Below are 15,586 nucleotides of genomic sequence, written 5' to 3' on the forward strand. Positions count from 1 at the left end.
CTTGATGTTGTTATATGTTCTGCTTTGTCCTTCTCAGAAAGAGAACCTGGAAGTTCATGGTGGCCTCACTGTAGCAGCCTTAAGCCCACTGTGAGTACTAATCAAAGCTTGTGCTTGGCTTGGGTGATGTGTTGAGGGTTTCCCTGTAATAATTTAAAATGTATTAAGTATAAGAAAAGAGACCAACTACGGTCCAGCAATTAAATTGGAAATGTATGAAACAGGATGACGTTTAATCTGTTTTTACAGTAGTGGCTAACGGAAGAGCTGTATTCAATTAGGCAGTGATGCTAAAGAAGAATGATACTGAAGGCTCTTGTCCTTGTGTTTCTGTGATTCATGTATATTTAGTTCATTTCAATTAGTATATTGATGAATTAGTGTGTACAGAAACGCAGAGGAGAATGAGAGAAAGAAGCCTGACTTCAGGTCAGAGTGGCACAGGAGTCCCTCACACGCCACATGTCTGGAGGTCTGCAGTCCAACACAGAAAATCTAATCTGTTTCCTTTGTCATCAGTGAGCCTATGGATTGATGTTAGGAATATATAATTATATTCTTAAAATTTTGAATTCATGGATTTCTGTATTATTAACATAAATGAATCAGTGACAGAACTAATAAATGACATGCAAAAAAATAATGGTGATAGTGATGCCTTGTCCACCCATGAATGTACGTGGTGAGGCGAGAAATAATATAAACTGAGAAAAGTGATGCGTGTTGAGAAGTAAACGGGCCAGTGATGTTACCCCCTTTCTAAGGATCATGCCGAGGGTGACGTTGATAAGTAGGACCCACTTTGATAAGCCTGGGTCTGCCTCAAGTAGAGAATGTCAACTTTGTAATATGATAAATGTATATATAGATCATATGTACATATGTTTAGAGGATTAATAGTTACCTGAGTCAATGAAAAAATGATGAAAACAAAGACTGAGGGAGAAAAGAAAGATTTCGATTTTTCATTATTTGTTTTTCCTTGTGCCCCCCAGAATCAATGCACTCAAGCGGATGCATGCGTTTTCCATGATTTCCTTTGTGTGTTGAGAGCCTAGAGAAGAACGTGAGTAAAAGTTCAAGTTCTTGTATTTAATGGGTTTCTTTAAAATATAATTCAAAGCACCAATCATGAAAAATGTCAATGAGAATGAAGAAGCGGGCTCAGATCTGGACCAGTGATGACCGTTGGTGGAGTATGAGTCATGGACGATGACCACTTTGTGTCTGAAACTCTGAGGTCCAGTCAAAGCCTGCTGCCTCTATTCAAAGCGATCTTATGGAAAGATGTTAGAATCGTGTTTCTGAGGATCATATTATTATCTTTATATGTAAGCTTATATATAAGTATAAATTATGAAAAATAATACTCTCATAACTGAGGAAACAAAATGAGGAAAACAAAGACCAATTCAGAGAAAGTCTCAGTTTTTTTTTTGTCTTCTCTGCTCTGTACTCCTCAGAATGGACGCACAGCAGTGGGTTTAAGGATCTTCCGTGGTCTTGGGCTCTACAGACTGATGTGAGTAACACAGTAATTAAAATTTATGTCTTTGAGAACTTTTTTCTCATGTATTCACTGTATTATAAAAGTGTGAAACATAATTAATATTGGTCAATTAATGAATCAATCAACAGACTTATGCCGATAAGAATGAGGAAATAGAGGCCCATTCATGGACCAGTGATGATGACTGATGGCGTATGAGTCACGGATGGTGAATACTATGTGCCTGAAACTCTGAGGTCCAAAAAACGTGAAATTGAAAATCACTCAGTTGTGTCCAACTCTTTGCAACCCCGTGAAATGTATAGTCCATGGTATTCTCCAGGCCAGAATACTGGTGTGGGTAGCCTTTCCCTTCTCTACGGGATCTTCCCAACCCAGGGATTGAAACCAGGTCTTCAGTATTGCAGGCAGATTCTTTACCAGCTGAGCCACAAGGGAAGCCCGAGGTCCAATAAAAACGAAATATAATCTGTTGCTTCTATTTGGCATACTATTACAGACAAATATTAGGAAAACAAAAGAATAATTTTCTTGGCTTGAGTTTATCAATTTTTTATCTTACTATGAAAAATTGCCCAAATAAAAAAATCAATGTACAAGTGTAAATAAATTACATTGAAGATGTTGAAGTATATTCACTCTTAATATATGTGGTGAGTCAATAAAAACTCTTAATATTGATTGATAATACTGAAGTTCATTAAGTTCAGGTCCTTGACCTCTGTGGCTAAGAATGATGCAGACAGTAAATAACAGTAATTGTTCTTATTCTTGGTCTGTGTCAAGCTTGACCTTGTTTTGTTTGTTAAGAATAAATTAATAAATATGATCCCAATGTACTATATTCCAAAGCAACTATGTAAAAATTAAAATTAGTGTAGTGTCCTTCAATTTTGTTATCATCTGCTCTGATTTGTATTCCTCAGAATGGATGCACCTGAATTTATTAAGCATTCGACTGTGATCAGGGCCTCTGCTGGTTTTCCTGTGTATAAATACATGTGGGTCATGTAAGTAGTTGTCAAAATCTTCTCTTGGTTTGGGTGTTTGTTTATTCATTGTGATAATAAAAATAGCATTATATGTATTCAAAGAAGAGTAGCCATGGTTTATAGATGAATATGGAAGTGACATGAAATGTTATGTTGCTTAATTGGTGTTGCTATCAATGAAGATGATCAATGAAATGAGTATATTCCATATGGCAAATGACTGTAGAGATAGATATTAGAGATATTAAGGATCTTTTCCTTGAGTACTTGTGATTCACAGATATTTATTTTACTATTATTAGTGAATTGATGAATTGATCAGCAAATATATATGAGAATGAAGAATGAGTTCCTTACTTGGACCAATGATGAAGACTAATGGAGTATGAGTCACATATGCGATGAGTACTCATGTGTCTGAAACTCTGAGGTCCAGCACGAAGGAATCTAGCCCAATCCCTCTATTGATTCTACTGATTCTATTGACAGATATCAGGAATATTTTCAATACAAAGATATTGTTCTTGGTCTTTGTGTTCATGAATTTTTACCAAATCTTACTCTAAAAGAATAAATAAATGTTTAAGTAAAGATGAAGAGGCTGAAATATTGTTCCTTCTTAGAATGTATAGTCATGAAAAGAATACTAATATAAATTGAAGCCGATATTAGATGGATCGAGTATATTGTATCTTTATCCAAGGATGATGCAGACAATAAGTAATAGTTTCTACTCTGAATCTGGTACAACTTTGATGCTTCATATGTTAAGTGAAAAATAAATAAATATTACCATTAATCAGTAAATACGTAAATGACTCTTTGGTGGAAAAAGTGAATACATGGAGAGAATGTCTCCATTTTTTCTCATCTTCTCTGCTTGGTACTATCCAGAATGGATCCTACAAGCTGATTTCAGCTTCTGCTCTGATTAAGATCATCATGTTGCCTCTGTCAGGAGGGCGACAAAGGTGAGTAAAGGTTAAAGTTCTTGTCTTTGTTTATTTGTGTAAGGATTTCACAGTAATATTAAAAAATAATAAACATAATGAAAGTGGACTATGTCCAAATACAAAAATCATTTGAAACGTTTTATCAATTAATTGATAATGAAATATTATGTTGATTAACAAAAATTGAAGTTCATTTATCAAAGAGATAAAGTCTACATGGGATAGGATTCTATACAGTACGTTTAGGATATTCAAATATCTTTTTCTGGGATTGTGGAATCATGTATTCATTATATCATTATCAATGAATTAATTGAATTTAGTTGATCAGAAGTAGAAATGAATGAAGGAAAAGAGACTCAAACATTGGCCCATGATGTCAACGGGTGGCAAATGAATTAGAGACAATGAATACTGGGTGTCTGTTACTCCCAGCACAAAAGATAATTCGTTGAATCTCTCTTTTGGAAATGATCTGGTAGATGGATGTTAGAAATATATCAAGAATCATGTTCTTTTTTTGACATCCTCGATTAAGATTTATTATTACTAATGGACTGATGGTAGAATAAAATAGAAGTAAATAGATAAAGAGGAATGCCCAACTCATCTGCCAATACAGGAGACATAAGAGACACTGTGTCGATCCTTTGCTCAGGAAGATCACCTGGACGAGGGCACAGCAATGCACTCCAGTACTCCTGCCAGGAGAATCCCACGGACAGAGTTGTCTGGCAGGGGATGATCCATAGGGTTGCAATGAGCTGAAAAGAGTTGGACACAGATGAAGCAACTTGGCATGCACCCACACTAATGACACTTTTCATTTTACTTAAAAATATGAATAGTTTGTGAAATTCATGAATTAAAGAATGGACAGATAAAAATTAAAATTACTAATAAATAGCTGCTGCTGCTGCTGTGTCACTTCAGTCGTGTCCAACTCTGTGCAACCCTACAGACGGCAGCCAACCAGGCTTCCCGTCCCTGGGATTCTCCAGGCAAGAACACTGGAGTGGGTTGCCATTTCCTTCTCCAATGCATGAAAGTGAAAAGTGAAAAATGAAAGTGAAGTCACTCTCAGTCTTGTCCGACTAGCGACCCCACGGACTGCAGCCTACCAGGCTCCTCCGTCCACGGGATTTTCTAGGCAAAAGTACTGGAGTGGGGTGCCATTGCCTTCTCCAATAAATAGCTACCAACAAATAAAGTCAGAGAAGACCAAATACGGATATATGCTGAAGATATGCAGTGTGGCAAATTTTATGAACTCATTGAATTCAATATAATTTTCTAAAAGTTTGAGGCTTTTACATTCTCTTTCACAGCTACTAATTATTCTAGATTAGGTTTGCACCACAGTTTATAAACATTCCTTTGTCAAAAAGATCTAAGCTATTAATTTAGTGAAGCAACCTGAGGGAAAATGTAAGACATCTGCAGGGTTTGAATGTGGAGGGGATAGTGAGTCCATGGTGGTTCGTTTTTACATCTTTAAAGAATGTAGAATTTAAATGAGAAAGAGTCAAGCAGGAACCCATGATGTGAATGTGTCTTGTGATTAATTCATTTCTGCATCATTGAAGTTCATTTCAAAAGGAGATTTGATATTATTATCCATGGGAGTAAGTCTTTAGTTAGATTTCTGTAATTTTCAAGAATCTAACTCTGGGGTTTAGATGGATCCTGGGAACTTGTTACAGTAGTCCACGGGAATAAATTAAAGAATCAGTAGGTAGATGGATAGATAGAAATTTTTGTTCATATAGTTCTGAAGTGCAGCATTATGTTAAGAAACCAGTAGATCAAGGGTATTACCTCTCTGGTTCGGTTAATGTACAGCAGTGTTCTCACATTTGATCAGAATCACCCAAAGGGCTTATTAGATGACAGATTGCTGGTCCCAGAGTCAGCATTTCTGACTCAATACAATTAGTGTGGGTTCCACTAATCTGCCTTCCTAATATGTTCCCAAGTTCTGCTAATGCTGCCTATCAGGAAGCAGTGTTTCTAGAGCATCATTGATAAAGTCAAATATATATCATAATAGTTAGTGGTCTTGCTGTGTATCAGTGCTGAGTTTCAGGTTGCATGTTTTTCAAGAGATAACAAATACAGTAATTAATAAATATCTAAATATTTAACGGAGAAAGGGGGCTCTCCAGTCAGCTCAGACGGTAAAGAATTCACCGACAGGAGACACAGGAGATGTGAGTTCAATCCCTGGGTGGGGAAGATCCCCTGAAGTAGGAAATGGCAACCACTCCAGTGTTCTTGCCTGGAAAATCCCATGGACAGAGGTGCCTGGCGGGCTACTCTCAGTGGGGCAAAGAGTCGGGTATAACTGAGCATGCATGCACGTGGAGAAAATGCCTCATCCGTTTAACGTTATCTTTACAGACCACTAAATGGGTGCACCTGGACTGAACAGACCACGATCTTGAGGCTGCCAGTATGTTTAAGAAATGAGTACATGACCACATAGAGGAACAAAAACAAGCACAGATCTGTATAAATGATGAGAAGTGAAAATTTATGACTGATTTGATTATGATTAATTGGATCACTTTGGATGATTTTGAAAACAGTTTGAGCCCCAGTCATCCATTTTTACAGCTCTCTAAATTTTTGTTTTAGGTTTTCCCTAGAGATTCCTTAGTTGATAGCAGTGTAAGCTATTTTCATCATGAGGAAGAGCACACTGGAGATGTAAGTATAATACTAGTCAATAGTTTAGTTCTGATATTGGGTTCATGGGCTTCCTCGTTGGCTCAACGGTAAAGAGTCTCTCTGCTATGTAGGAGACGCAGGAGACGTGGGTTTGATCCCTGGGTAAGGAAGATCCCCTGGAAGAGGGCATGGCAGCCCACTCCAGTATTCTTGCCTGGAGAATCCCTTGGGCAGAGGAGCCTGGCAGGCTACAGTCCATACGGTCACAAAGAGTCAGACCCGCACAATGCGTTCACATTATGAAAAAAAGGCCTACCATGGACCAATGATGGGAATGGAATGCATTTTGAAATATTTTTTTATGATCAAAACACCTAAAAACTACTGAGGTCCATGACAAAAAAATTATGTTTACATCTGTGGAAAGGGAGAGACTTCAGTAATGTTCAAGGGTTGTATTGTCAGTCTTTGGTGCTGCATGAATTCTGATTTTATTATCTTAAATAATTAAATGGAAGAATAAACACATATGTCAGTGTATAAAATGAAAAGGGTGAAGCATATCTGGGTATGAAAATATGTGGTGAGGCATGAATTACGATTACTATAACGTAGACCCTCATTAAGGAGGTCCTCATTAAGCAGTAAATGGGTCAGGAGGTCACAGTTTGGGGAACGACGATGGAGGCAGGGGAACATGTTAGTCTGTTCTTGTTTGAGTCTTGAGTCTGAGTTCAAGTAGTTGTTTACTTTAGAAAAAAAGAAATAAATCACTATAAAATAATAAATACATAAATGAGAAAATGCCATGAGAAAAGCAGGTATTCGTGGGATGAATGTCTCAAGATTTTCTTATCTGCATTGCTTATACTCAGAATGAACAGAACTAATGTAGCCCTTCTGCCATGGCAGTGAATTCTGTATTAGGAGCAAAGAGACAAATGTGAGTAGCAGGCCAAGCTCTTATCCTGGTGGGGGTGTCTTGTTGAAGAATGCTCGCTGTTTTGTTAAAAACATGGGTTAAGTATAATCTAAGAATTGGCTGTGGCCCATTGTGGAATCCATATGTCACCCACGGTCCTTAATGAGTAGGTGCAAACCTTGGCTGAGAATTGCTGAGGGAAACTATTGTATGTACAGATGTTAAGGATACTTGAGGCTCTTGTTCTGGAGGTTCCTTGCTTCTTGTAAATTTTTGAATTAATATTAGTCAATTAAAAATTAAAAATCAACAAGTGTGCAGATGAATGAGGAAAAAGAGGGCAAATCGTGGACCAGCAAAGGGTAGCTAGTAGGGTATGAATCAGGGCTGATGGATGGCCTGTATCTGGCACTGAGTTGTCCTGTACAGAAAGAGGTCTAGTCTGTTGTCTGGTGGATGTGATCCTGAGGCAGGCTAGGAATGCTAGTCCTAGAATTTAGTCCTGGGCAAAGTTCTTGGACCTTAGTGGTTCGTGAATTTTGATGGCATTATTACTACAAAAAAAATGAATAACCAATCTATTCAATTACTTGAGTAAATAAAGAGGAAGAGGGTAAAATGTTGTTCAATTATGGAAGACGAGACAACAAATACTATTAATTTGAAAGTATGAGTATTTTTAAAAAAATAATTGGATCAAGGGTATTACCTCTTTAGCTAACTATCTCATGCATAGGCAGAGATAATATATAGTCCCTGTTAATGCTCTGTGTCAGTAGTGAGTTAAGAGTTGTTCTTTTTTAGGACATGAGACAGAATTATTAACATCAATTAGTATATATTTAAATGACTAAGGAAATGAAATGTGGAAGCAGTGATCAATGGACATAAGGCCTGAATTATTTTATCATCTGCTATGCTTTGCACTCCTCAGGGTGGGTTCTCAATGCTGTTCAAGTTTCAACCATGATTCCTGTGATCAAAAAATTTATGGCTGCATCTATGTGTAGGAACCAGTGTAAGTAATAGTTGTATTTCTTATTGACGTAGCTAATGGTATTCACTATAAGGACTTGGAACTTCCCTGGCAGTCCCGTGGTTGAAATTCCATGCTTCCGCTGCAAGGGCTGTGGGTTCAATCCCTTTTCAGGGAACTATGATCCCACATGCTATGCAGCCAAAAAAAAAAAAATATGAAATGTAATGATGGAAGGCCAACCATAGCCTGACAGTGAAGGTGGTGTTGGTATGAAGCATGATATTCATTAATTGGTATATTAAACATTGAGTCTGTTAGGAATTTTCCAGAAACCACTTAGGTCTTTGTGATTTACACAAATTAACTTTGTCATTATTTGTGAATGATTGTATTAAACAAAAAATGAAGACTAAGGGTAAAATCTGGACCAATGATGATGACTGGCGCATATGAGTCATGTATAGTGAATGCTACGTGTCAGGAGCTCTGAGGTCCAACAGTGAAAGAATCTGCTAGAAAATGTTGCTTTACACATTTCTCATGTGTATGCAAGGATCTGTTTTTCGACTTATGGTCACAGATTTAAAAAATATTTTTGTAACATAATCAATAAGAGAATAAAGTTAATATCTGATTAAGAGAAAAATAATAAATATTACTATAAATTAATAAATACCTAAATTATGATGTATATGAATGGTAGAAAGTATGGATTAATGGTGAGAGCGTCTCAATCTTTTTTTTGTCACCTTCTATGCTTGGTACTCTTCAGAACAGATACTGGAGTGGACTTCAGCTTCTGCCACAGTGAAGATTATCATAATGCCTCTGTCAGGAAAGAGACCAAGGTAGGTCGTGACCAAAAATCTTGTCTTGGTTCGAGTCTTCATTTAAGGGTGTGTTTGGTATTATTAAAAATTCTTAAATTAAAAAGTTAGCTATTATCAATAATAAATACCTATGAAACATGTTGATTAATTGATAGCATGTAACATTGAGATTTGGAGAAGGAAATGGCAGCCCACTCCAGTGTTCTTGCCTGGAGAATCCCATGGGCAGGCTGCAGTCCGTGGGGTGGCACAAAGTCAGACACGACTGAAACGACTTAGCAGCAGCAGCAGCAACATTGAGATTGAATAACAGAAGAGGTATGGTCCATGTGGGAAATGACTGTATAGACAAACTGTAGATTCTTACTCTTGGCTTTTTCATAATGAATTATTTTTTCATTATTATAAAAAATAATAATTTAATAATTAATAATTTGATCAATACAAATATAGACACCCAGGAAGAAAACGAGACCAAAACAGTAGAAATGAACCACATAACAGTCATGATGACTGGTGGCATATGAGTTGTAGATGATGAAAAGTGAGATCCGACACCCAAAATAACATGTTCAAACTTTAATTTGGAAAGGATTTTATAGACAACTGTCAGAAATACACAAACATCATGTTCTTAGGTTTATAGATTTAGGTTTATTATTAATGGATCATAGATAGAATCATTAGAGAAGGAGGAAGGAGAAAATGAAGCATTATTCAACCATGAGGTGAGGCAAAATATATTACTAATAAATTTTGAAAACACTGAAGCCCATTGAGAAATAAATGGATCAAGTATGTTACTTCTTTGGCTAAGGATCATGTAGACATGGCTAAGGAAGAGTCAGTTCTATTCTAGATGACTTCCAAGGTTGAGTTTGTTCTCTTTGTTAATAGAAAAAATGTGTATGTGTAATGAAAAATTAATAGATACATAAAAATGGAGTAAGTGATGTGGAAAGGAAGGATCAATGTAGATAAGATCCTAATCTTTTTTTATAAACTAGTATGCTCTGTACTCCACAGACTGGACATACTTGAGATGATTTAACCATCTTCCATGATCCCAAGCCCTTTGGTTGCCTCTATACATTCATTAGAAGTATGGAGGCCAGTGTAAGTAACAGTAAAAGTTCTTGTGTTTGTTTGATTATTTACTTAAGAGTATTTACTATATGATTAATGTGAATTAATGAGTTAATAAACAAAGAGAAATTGTGCCAATCCTGGATCAATGATGATGACTGGTGGTTTGAATCATAGATGATAAATAATGTGTGCCTGAAACTCTGAGGTCTGGGAGAAGGAAATCCAATACGTTATCTCTGCTTGTAAAGATCCTATAGATAGAAATCAGGAATATACAGGGATCTTATTTTTTTCTGTGTTCATTCATGCATTTTCACTTTATTGTTATAATTGGAGAAATGAAATAATCTATAAATATGTAAATAAAGCTGGATGAGTACATCCTTATCCAGTTGAAAAACTGTGTGATCATGCAAGAAATACTGTTAATAAATTTAAAAAGAAGTCCAAAGAGAAACAAACAGTGCGTGACTGTTAAGTTTTGGGATAAGAATAACATAGACGATAGTCATAGTCACTGCTCATTTTCTTGTTAGGGACAAGTTTTAAGTTTCATTTTCTTAAGAGAAAATGAAATAATTTAGAGTATTCTAAATTAATGATTGTCAAAAAAAAAATAAATAAATAAATAAATGATTGTCTAAATCACTAAAAATGAAATGCAAAAGCAAGGATCAGTGATTAGTTCTCATTTTTTTATCATTTGCTCTGCCATGTACTCCGCAGAATGGATGCCCTTGAGCTGACTTAAGCATCTTCCACGGTCTAGAGCCCTGTGGTTGCATCTGTATGTTAGGACAGTGGAGAACAATGTGAGTACTAGTCAATGTACTTGTCTTGGATTAAGCCGTATTTTAAAAAGATATTATTAAAAATTAAATATCATAAAAAAATTCCAAAAATCTTATGTCAGATACCATTAATACAAAGCAATACGACAATTAATCCATATATGAAGCCCTGAGATCAGTTAATGAAAGAGTTGAGCGTCAGCGGTAATGATTGTTTAGGTGGATGTCAAAGATACTCAAGGGTGTTACTCATGATTTATTTGTGTACCTTATGCTCACTTAAATAATAATGAATTAATAAATGTAGATGTTAGTAGGGAATAGAGCCCTTCCTGGACCAAATGACGGGAAGCATGGGAGTCTATGGTAAATACTGTGTATCTGTAACCCTGATTCCTCACAAAGCAAAATCTGGTCAATCTTTGATTTTAAATGACCCCAGAGATGGATGTTAGGAAAGCACAAACACCTTATTTCATTTTGGAGTTTACAAATTTAGATGTATTAATGATAATCAATAAGCAAACCATTGAAAATGTAAAAGAGCACATAAAAAGAAGAAAGGGAAGCATTGTCCACTAGGAACATATGTGGTGAGGTAAGAAATATTATTAATAAAATTGAAAACATTCATGCCATTAAGATAAGCACTTTGCCTTCTTACTGAAAAGGTCGTAAAGACACTGATATGAAAGAGTCAACATTATTGTTCTGGGTCAGTTTCAAGTGTTTCTTTTGTTAAGAGAAAAAAATGCTACACTATGAAAAATTAATAAATGCCTAAATGAGTAAATGAAAGGTGGAAAACAGGGATCAGTGGCAATAAGGTCTCCATTTTATCATGTCTCTGCTCTGTGCTCCTTAGAATGGGCACTCTTAAACTGGTACAAGCATTCTTCCACAGTCCTGATATCTCTGGTTTATTCATATGTTAGGGCTGTCGAGGCCGTATGAGTAGTAGAGAAATTTTGGTCTTAGTTTCAATGTTTTGTTTAAAGGTATTGACTTTATTATTGCAAACTGTGACATACAATCAATGAAATCCAAATAGCCCAGTGTGAAATATGGGATTAATATGAAGCATTATATGATTAATTCATATAATGAAAACAGAATAATTAAAGAAATATTGACATGAAAGTGGTTCTATATATGAGATTTCTAAGCTTTTTGGTGGTTCCAATAAAACCATTTAAAAATTATTACTGAATTATGAATTGAGCAATAAACAATATAGAAATAATGAATTAAAAGAGGTATGACATTGAATCGATGATGACTACTGGTGGATTATGAGTTGTGTCTGATAAATACAAGTCTAGAACTCTGAGGTCTAATGCAAAAGAAATGTCTTTTTTCTCTTACATTTTCATTCTTATTTATAATTGAACCAATGAAAGAATCAATCAATCAATATGTCAATCAATGAAGAGAAAGTGTCCGTATTTTATCATATTCTCTCTTTAATACTTTTCAGAATCAAAGTTCAAGCCTTTATTGTGATCAGAGTTATCACTTTCATGTTGCTATGGGACAGAGACCCAGGGGCGTAGTGGCTAAGATTTCCATCCTGGTTTGGGAAATTGGCTGAAGTGTTTTCACTGTAATAAGTTCAATCAAGGACTTCCTTGGTTGTCCCCTAGTTAGTAGTTAAGTTCACCTTCCAAGGCAGGGGTGCAGGGTTGATACCTGGCTGGAGAGCTAAGATCCCAAATGCCTCATGACCAAACTACCAAAACATGAAAAGAAAAGTAATACTGTAACAAATTTAATAAAGACTCTGAAAATGGTCCGCATCAAAAAAACTTAAAAAAAAAAGTCATGGTTTCTGGATCGATGACGATCCATGCCAGCGTCTGAGTCCTCAATGACGAATAACACGTGTCTGGAACTCTGAGGTCCAATAGAAATGAAATGTGGTCTTTCTCTTCATGGATTTTCATTGGTTCCTCGATGGTGGCAGTGATTGGAGAGAAGTTTGAGATATTCAAGGGTCTTTTTGCTGTTTGGGGTCATCTTGCTTTTATTTCATCAGTATTGATGACATGATGATTTATATGATCCAAATGAATGAATGAAAGACCTACAGCTGGGTCTTAGGGACCCAGCGATGAACTTGGGTAGAGGACGAGGGGTGGGCAAGTAACCCAGAGTGTCTGGAAGCCTGAGGGCCATGACAGCACATCCCCTGTAGTCTACTTTTCTCTCTTCATGTGGACAGATATTGGGAATCTATAAAGTCATACTCTTAGGTTGGCTTAGTGAATTTAGATTTCTTGTTATCAAAAGACAGGTCCCTTGAAAGGATATACCTACTAGATTGAGTAGAAAAGGTCAGTTAGTGTCTCCTCTGGACACTTGCGGTCCAGCAAGAAATAATGATAAAAATTGCCTCTGTGGATACACATTTAGCAACAATGCACCTAAGAGGTCAACTGCTTGGCAAAGCGTCCTGTAGATGTAGCACAGGGAGAGCCACTTGTATTGTTTGTATCCTCTCAAATTTGAGTATAGTTTTATTTCTAGAAAGCAATCTCTTTGCCTTATGAAATAGGTATTAATGCCTCATGATTCAGAACATGAAATTTGGAGTGGAAAAATCAGTGACCCTAAATTTTTTTTTCTCTCTCTTTTTGTTTGGTTTTCATGGACTGGACTCTATTCATGAGAATTGACGCCTTTGAGCTGAATAAACCGTCAGTAGTCCGTGGTCATGAACCTTATGATTGTAGAAACCCGGGTGAGTAATGATCACATTTAAGGGGGTGTATCCAGGAGAGATGTGTGGAATTAGTGGTTAAAGAACGTAGAAATCAGTGAAGAGAAGAAGAGACAACACTGGATCGATGATGACTGCTGGTGGCGTATGAATTGTGAATGATGAATGCGTGATTGGAACGCTGAGGTCCTATGCAAATAGAATCAAGTCCATCCATTTTCCTGATGGGAGTGACACTATAGCAGAGGTCAAGAATGCATCAGGGTCTCATGGTCCTTGTTTTGATGCTGGAACTTTCTGTTGAGTAGAATGGACAAATAGAGTAGGTCTTCCCAAACACAGGAGGAGATGTAAAGGTGAAAGGTGGAAGACAATTGCCAGTCCTGGAAGCATGGGTTGAGACAAGGGAGACTATGAATATGGCAAGGACACCTCAAATTTCAATGAAGAAGCCATGGGCCATAAATGTTAGCACTTAGGGAAGATGGCAGGGACAGGGTAAGGAATAGTCAGCCTTTGTCTTATGGCTGTACAGTAAGATACAAGTGGTTTGTTTTCAAGAGATTTCCCACATACCCTAGGTTAAGGAAAGCCTGAATGGAAGCAGGGAGCTGTAGAGAGTGTCTTGACGATCCTGGTGATCTGCTTTGTTTTGTACTTCTCAGAGTGAATGCATGGGATCTGATGGAGGGATTCCTCATGGAGCACCAACCTAGGATGGCCTATTTGCTGTTGGAACCATAGAACCTAGACCCACGTGAGAATCCTCTCATTCCTCATCTGTTCTAAGGTGGCTTCTCTAAAAGTAAAGATTGCACTGTTAACTTAGGTGACAGAAAATCAAAGAAGGCCATTTTTTTTTATCAGTTTCTTGATGAACAAGGAAGTGATGTAGGGGTTAGGTGATAGTAAAGGTAAGACAGAGATGGAATGATGTGAAAAATTTCTAGAGACCTATGAGCCATATGACACCTCACTGGCCTCCTTTTAACCCCATAGTGTTAAAATCGTCATTACGTGACGATTCATTAAGTGAATTAAGGCATGAATGAGTTACCAGTGTCGAATGAAAAGTCATGGTTTCTGAATCAGTGGTGATCCATGCCAACGTATAAGTCATCGATGATGAATAATACGTGTCTGGAACTCTGAGGTCCAATAGAAAAGAAATGTGGTCTTTCACTTCATGGATTTTCATTGGTTTCAGTAATTGAGCCAATGAAGGTATCAAAAAGCATGAATACACATCCACGAAGGGCAAATGTCTCTCTCTGTGCGCTCCTTCTCTGCTCCGTACTTGTCAGAATAGAAGCTCATGGTGGTTTCAGCCTCCATGGTGATCAAGGTTGTGAGCTTCCGGTTGCTCTGAGACAGCAAGTAATATAGAAATAAATGGGGTGAAAGGAGATAGCACTGGGCGATTGATGCCTACTCGTTTCATGTGAGCTGTGTGTGATAAATACGTTTTGTGGAGTCTGAGGTATTACGTAAAGGGAACCTAAGAATCTGGGGGCAGGCATTTGTGTCGGAATGCATTTTTTAGGAGGCAGGAGACCATTTTGAGCAGTACCTGCTCTTTAACTCTTTTTGCTGTTTTCTAAAGGCAATGGCACCCCACTCCAGTACTCTTGCCTGGAGAATCCCATGGATGGAGGAGCCTGGTGGGCTGCAGTCCATGGGGTCGCTAGAGTTGGGCATGACTGAGCGACTTCACTTTCACTTTTCACTTTCATGCATTGGAGAAGGAAACGGCAACCCACTCCAGTGTTCTTGCCTGGAGAATCCCAGGGACGGGGGAGCCTGGTGGGCTGTCATCTATGGGGTCACACAGAGTCAGACACGACTGAAGTGACTTAGCAGCAGCAGCAGCATTGGTTATTATTTTTCCAATAAGATGTTTGAAATATAATCAAATAATGTTAGTCACTCAGTTGTGTCTCTTTGTGACCCCGTGGTCTGTAGCCCACCAGGCTCCTCTATCCATGCGATTTTGCAGGCAAGATACTGGAGTGGGTTGCCATTCCCTTCTACAGATAATCAAATAAGGCCATTTTAATCCCATTGATAAATAAGTAATGAATATGAAGCTTTCTATTGATTAATGCATTGTGAAACCTTACAATAAATATGA

General features: G+C 37.2%; 1 long non-coding RNA gene, 8 other non-coding genes and 1 pseudogene across 12 annotated transcripts in view; all 10 read left to right on the forward strand.

Annotated features, from left to right (window-relative positions):
- The window catches only part of LOC113880083, a 71,861-nt gene that overhangs the window by 17,344 nt on the left and 38,931 nt on the right, over nt 1-15,586 (forward strand). For all 4 annotated transcript variants that reach the window (XR_003507581.1, XR_003507580.1, XR_003507582.1 and 1 more), the window contains 13 exons: nt 38-90; nt 996-1,066; nt 1,464-1,522; nt 2,437-2,520; nt 3,397-3,473; nt 5,856-5,907; nt 6,093-6,164; nt 7,001-7,068; nt 7,982-8,065; nt 8,799-8,874; nt 9,883-9,972; nt 10,672-13,476; nt 14,121-14,212. This is a non-coding gene — a long non-coding RNA (uncharacterized LOC113880083). The remainder of the gene's footprint in view (nt 1-37; nt 91-995; nt 1,067-1,463; nt 1,523-2,436; nt 2,521-3,396; nt 3,474-5,855; nt 5,908-6,092; nt 6,165-7,000; nt 7,069-7,981; nt 8,066-8,798; nt 8,875-9,882; nt 9,973-10,671; nt 13,477-14,120; nt 14,213-15,586) is intronic.
- LOC113880158 lies at nt 1,172-1,246 on the forward strand. The gene has a single exon (XR_003507628.1). It is a non-coding gene; the product is annotated as a small nucleolar RNA SNORD113/SNORD114 family (small nucleolar RNA).
- Nucleotides 1,678-1,752, forward strand: LOC113880157. Its single transcript, XR_003507627.1, has one exon. It is a non-coding gene; the product is annotated as a small nucleolar RNA SNORD113/SNORD114 family (small nucleolar RNA).
- Nucleotides 2,861-2,938, forward strand: LOC113880165 (annotated as a pseudogene).
- On the forward strand, nt 8,450-8,523 carry LOC113880162. Its single transcript, XR_003507632.1, has one exon. It is a non-coding gene; the product is annotated as a small nucleolar RNA SNORD113/SNORD114 family (small nucleolar RNA).
- Nucleotides 10,084-10,156, forward strand: LOC113880170. Its single transcript, XR_003507638.1, has one exon. It is a non-coding gene; the product is annotated as a small nucleolar RNA SNORD113/SNORD114 family (small nucleolar RNA).
- Nucleotides 12,002-12,073, forward strand: LOC113880166. Its single transcript, XR_003507635.1, has one exon. It is a non-coding gene; the product is annotated as a small nucleolar RNA SNORD113/SNORD114 family (small nucleolar RNA).
- Nucleotides 12,566-12,640, forward strand: LOC113880163. Its single transcript, XR_003507633.1, has one exon. It is a non-coding gene; the product is annotated as a small nucleolar RNA SNORD113/SNORD114 family (small nucleolar RNA).
- On the forward strand, nt 13,576-13,647 carry LOC113880161. Its single transcript, XR_003507631.1, has one exon. It is a non-coding gene; the product is annotated as a small nucleolar RNA SNORD113/SNORD114 family (small nucleolar RNA).
- On the forward strand, nt 14,540-14,614 carry LOC113880169. Its single transcript, XR_003507637.1, has one exon. It is a non-coding gene; the product is annotated as a small nucleolar RNA SNORD113/SNORD114 family (small nucleolar RNA).

The sequence above is a fragment of the Bos indicus x Bos taurus genome, chromosome 21, assembly GCF_003369695.1.
Source record: "Bos indicus x Bos taurus breed Angus x Brahman F1 hybrid chromosome 21, Bos_hybrid_MaternalHap_v2.0, whole genome shotgun sequence".
In the NCBI taxonomy this organism is placed as follows: domain Eukaryota; kingdom Metazoa; phylum Chordata; class Mammalia; order Artiodactyla; family Bovidae; genus Bos; species Bos indicus x Bos taurus.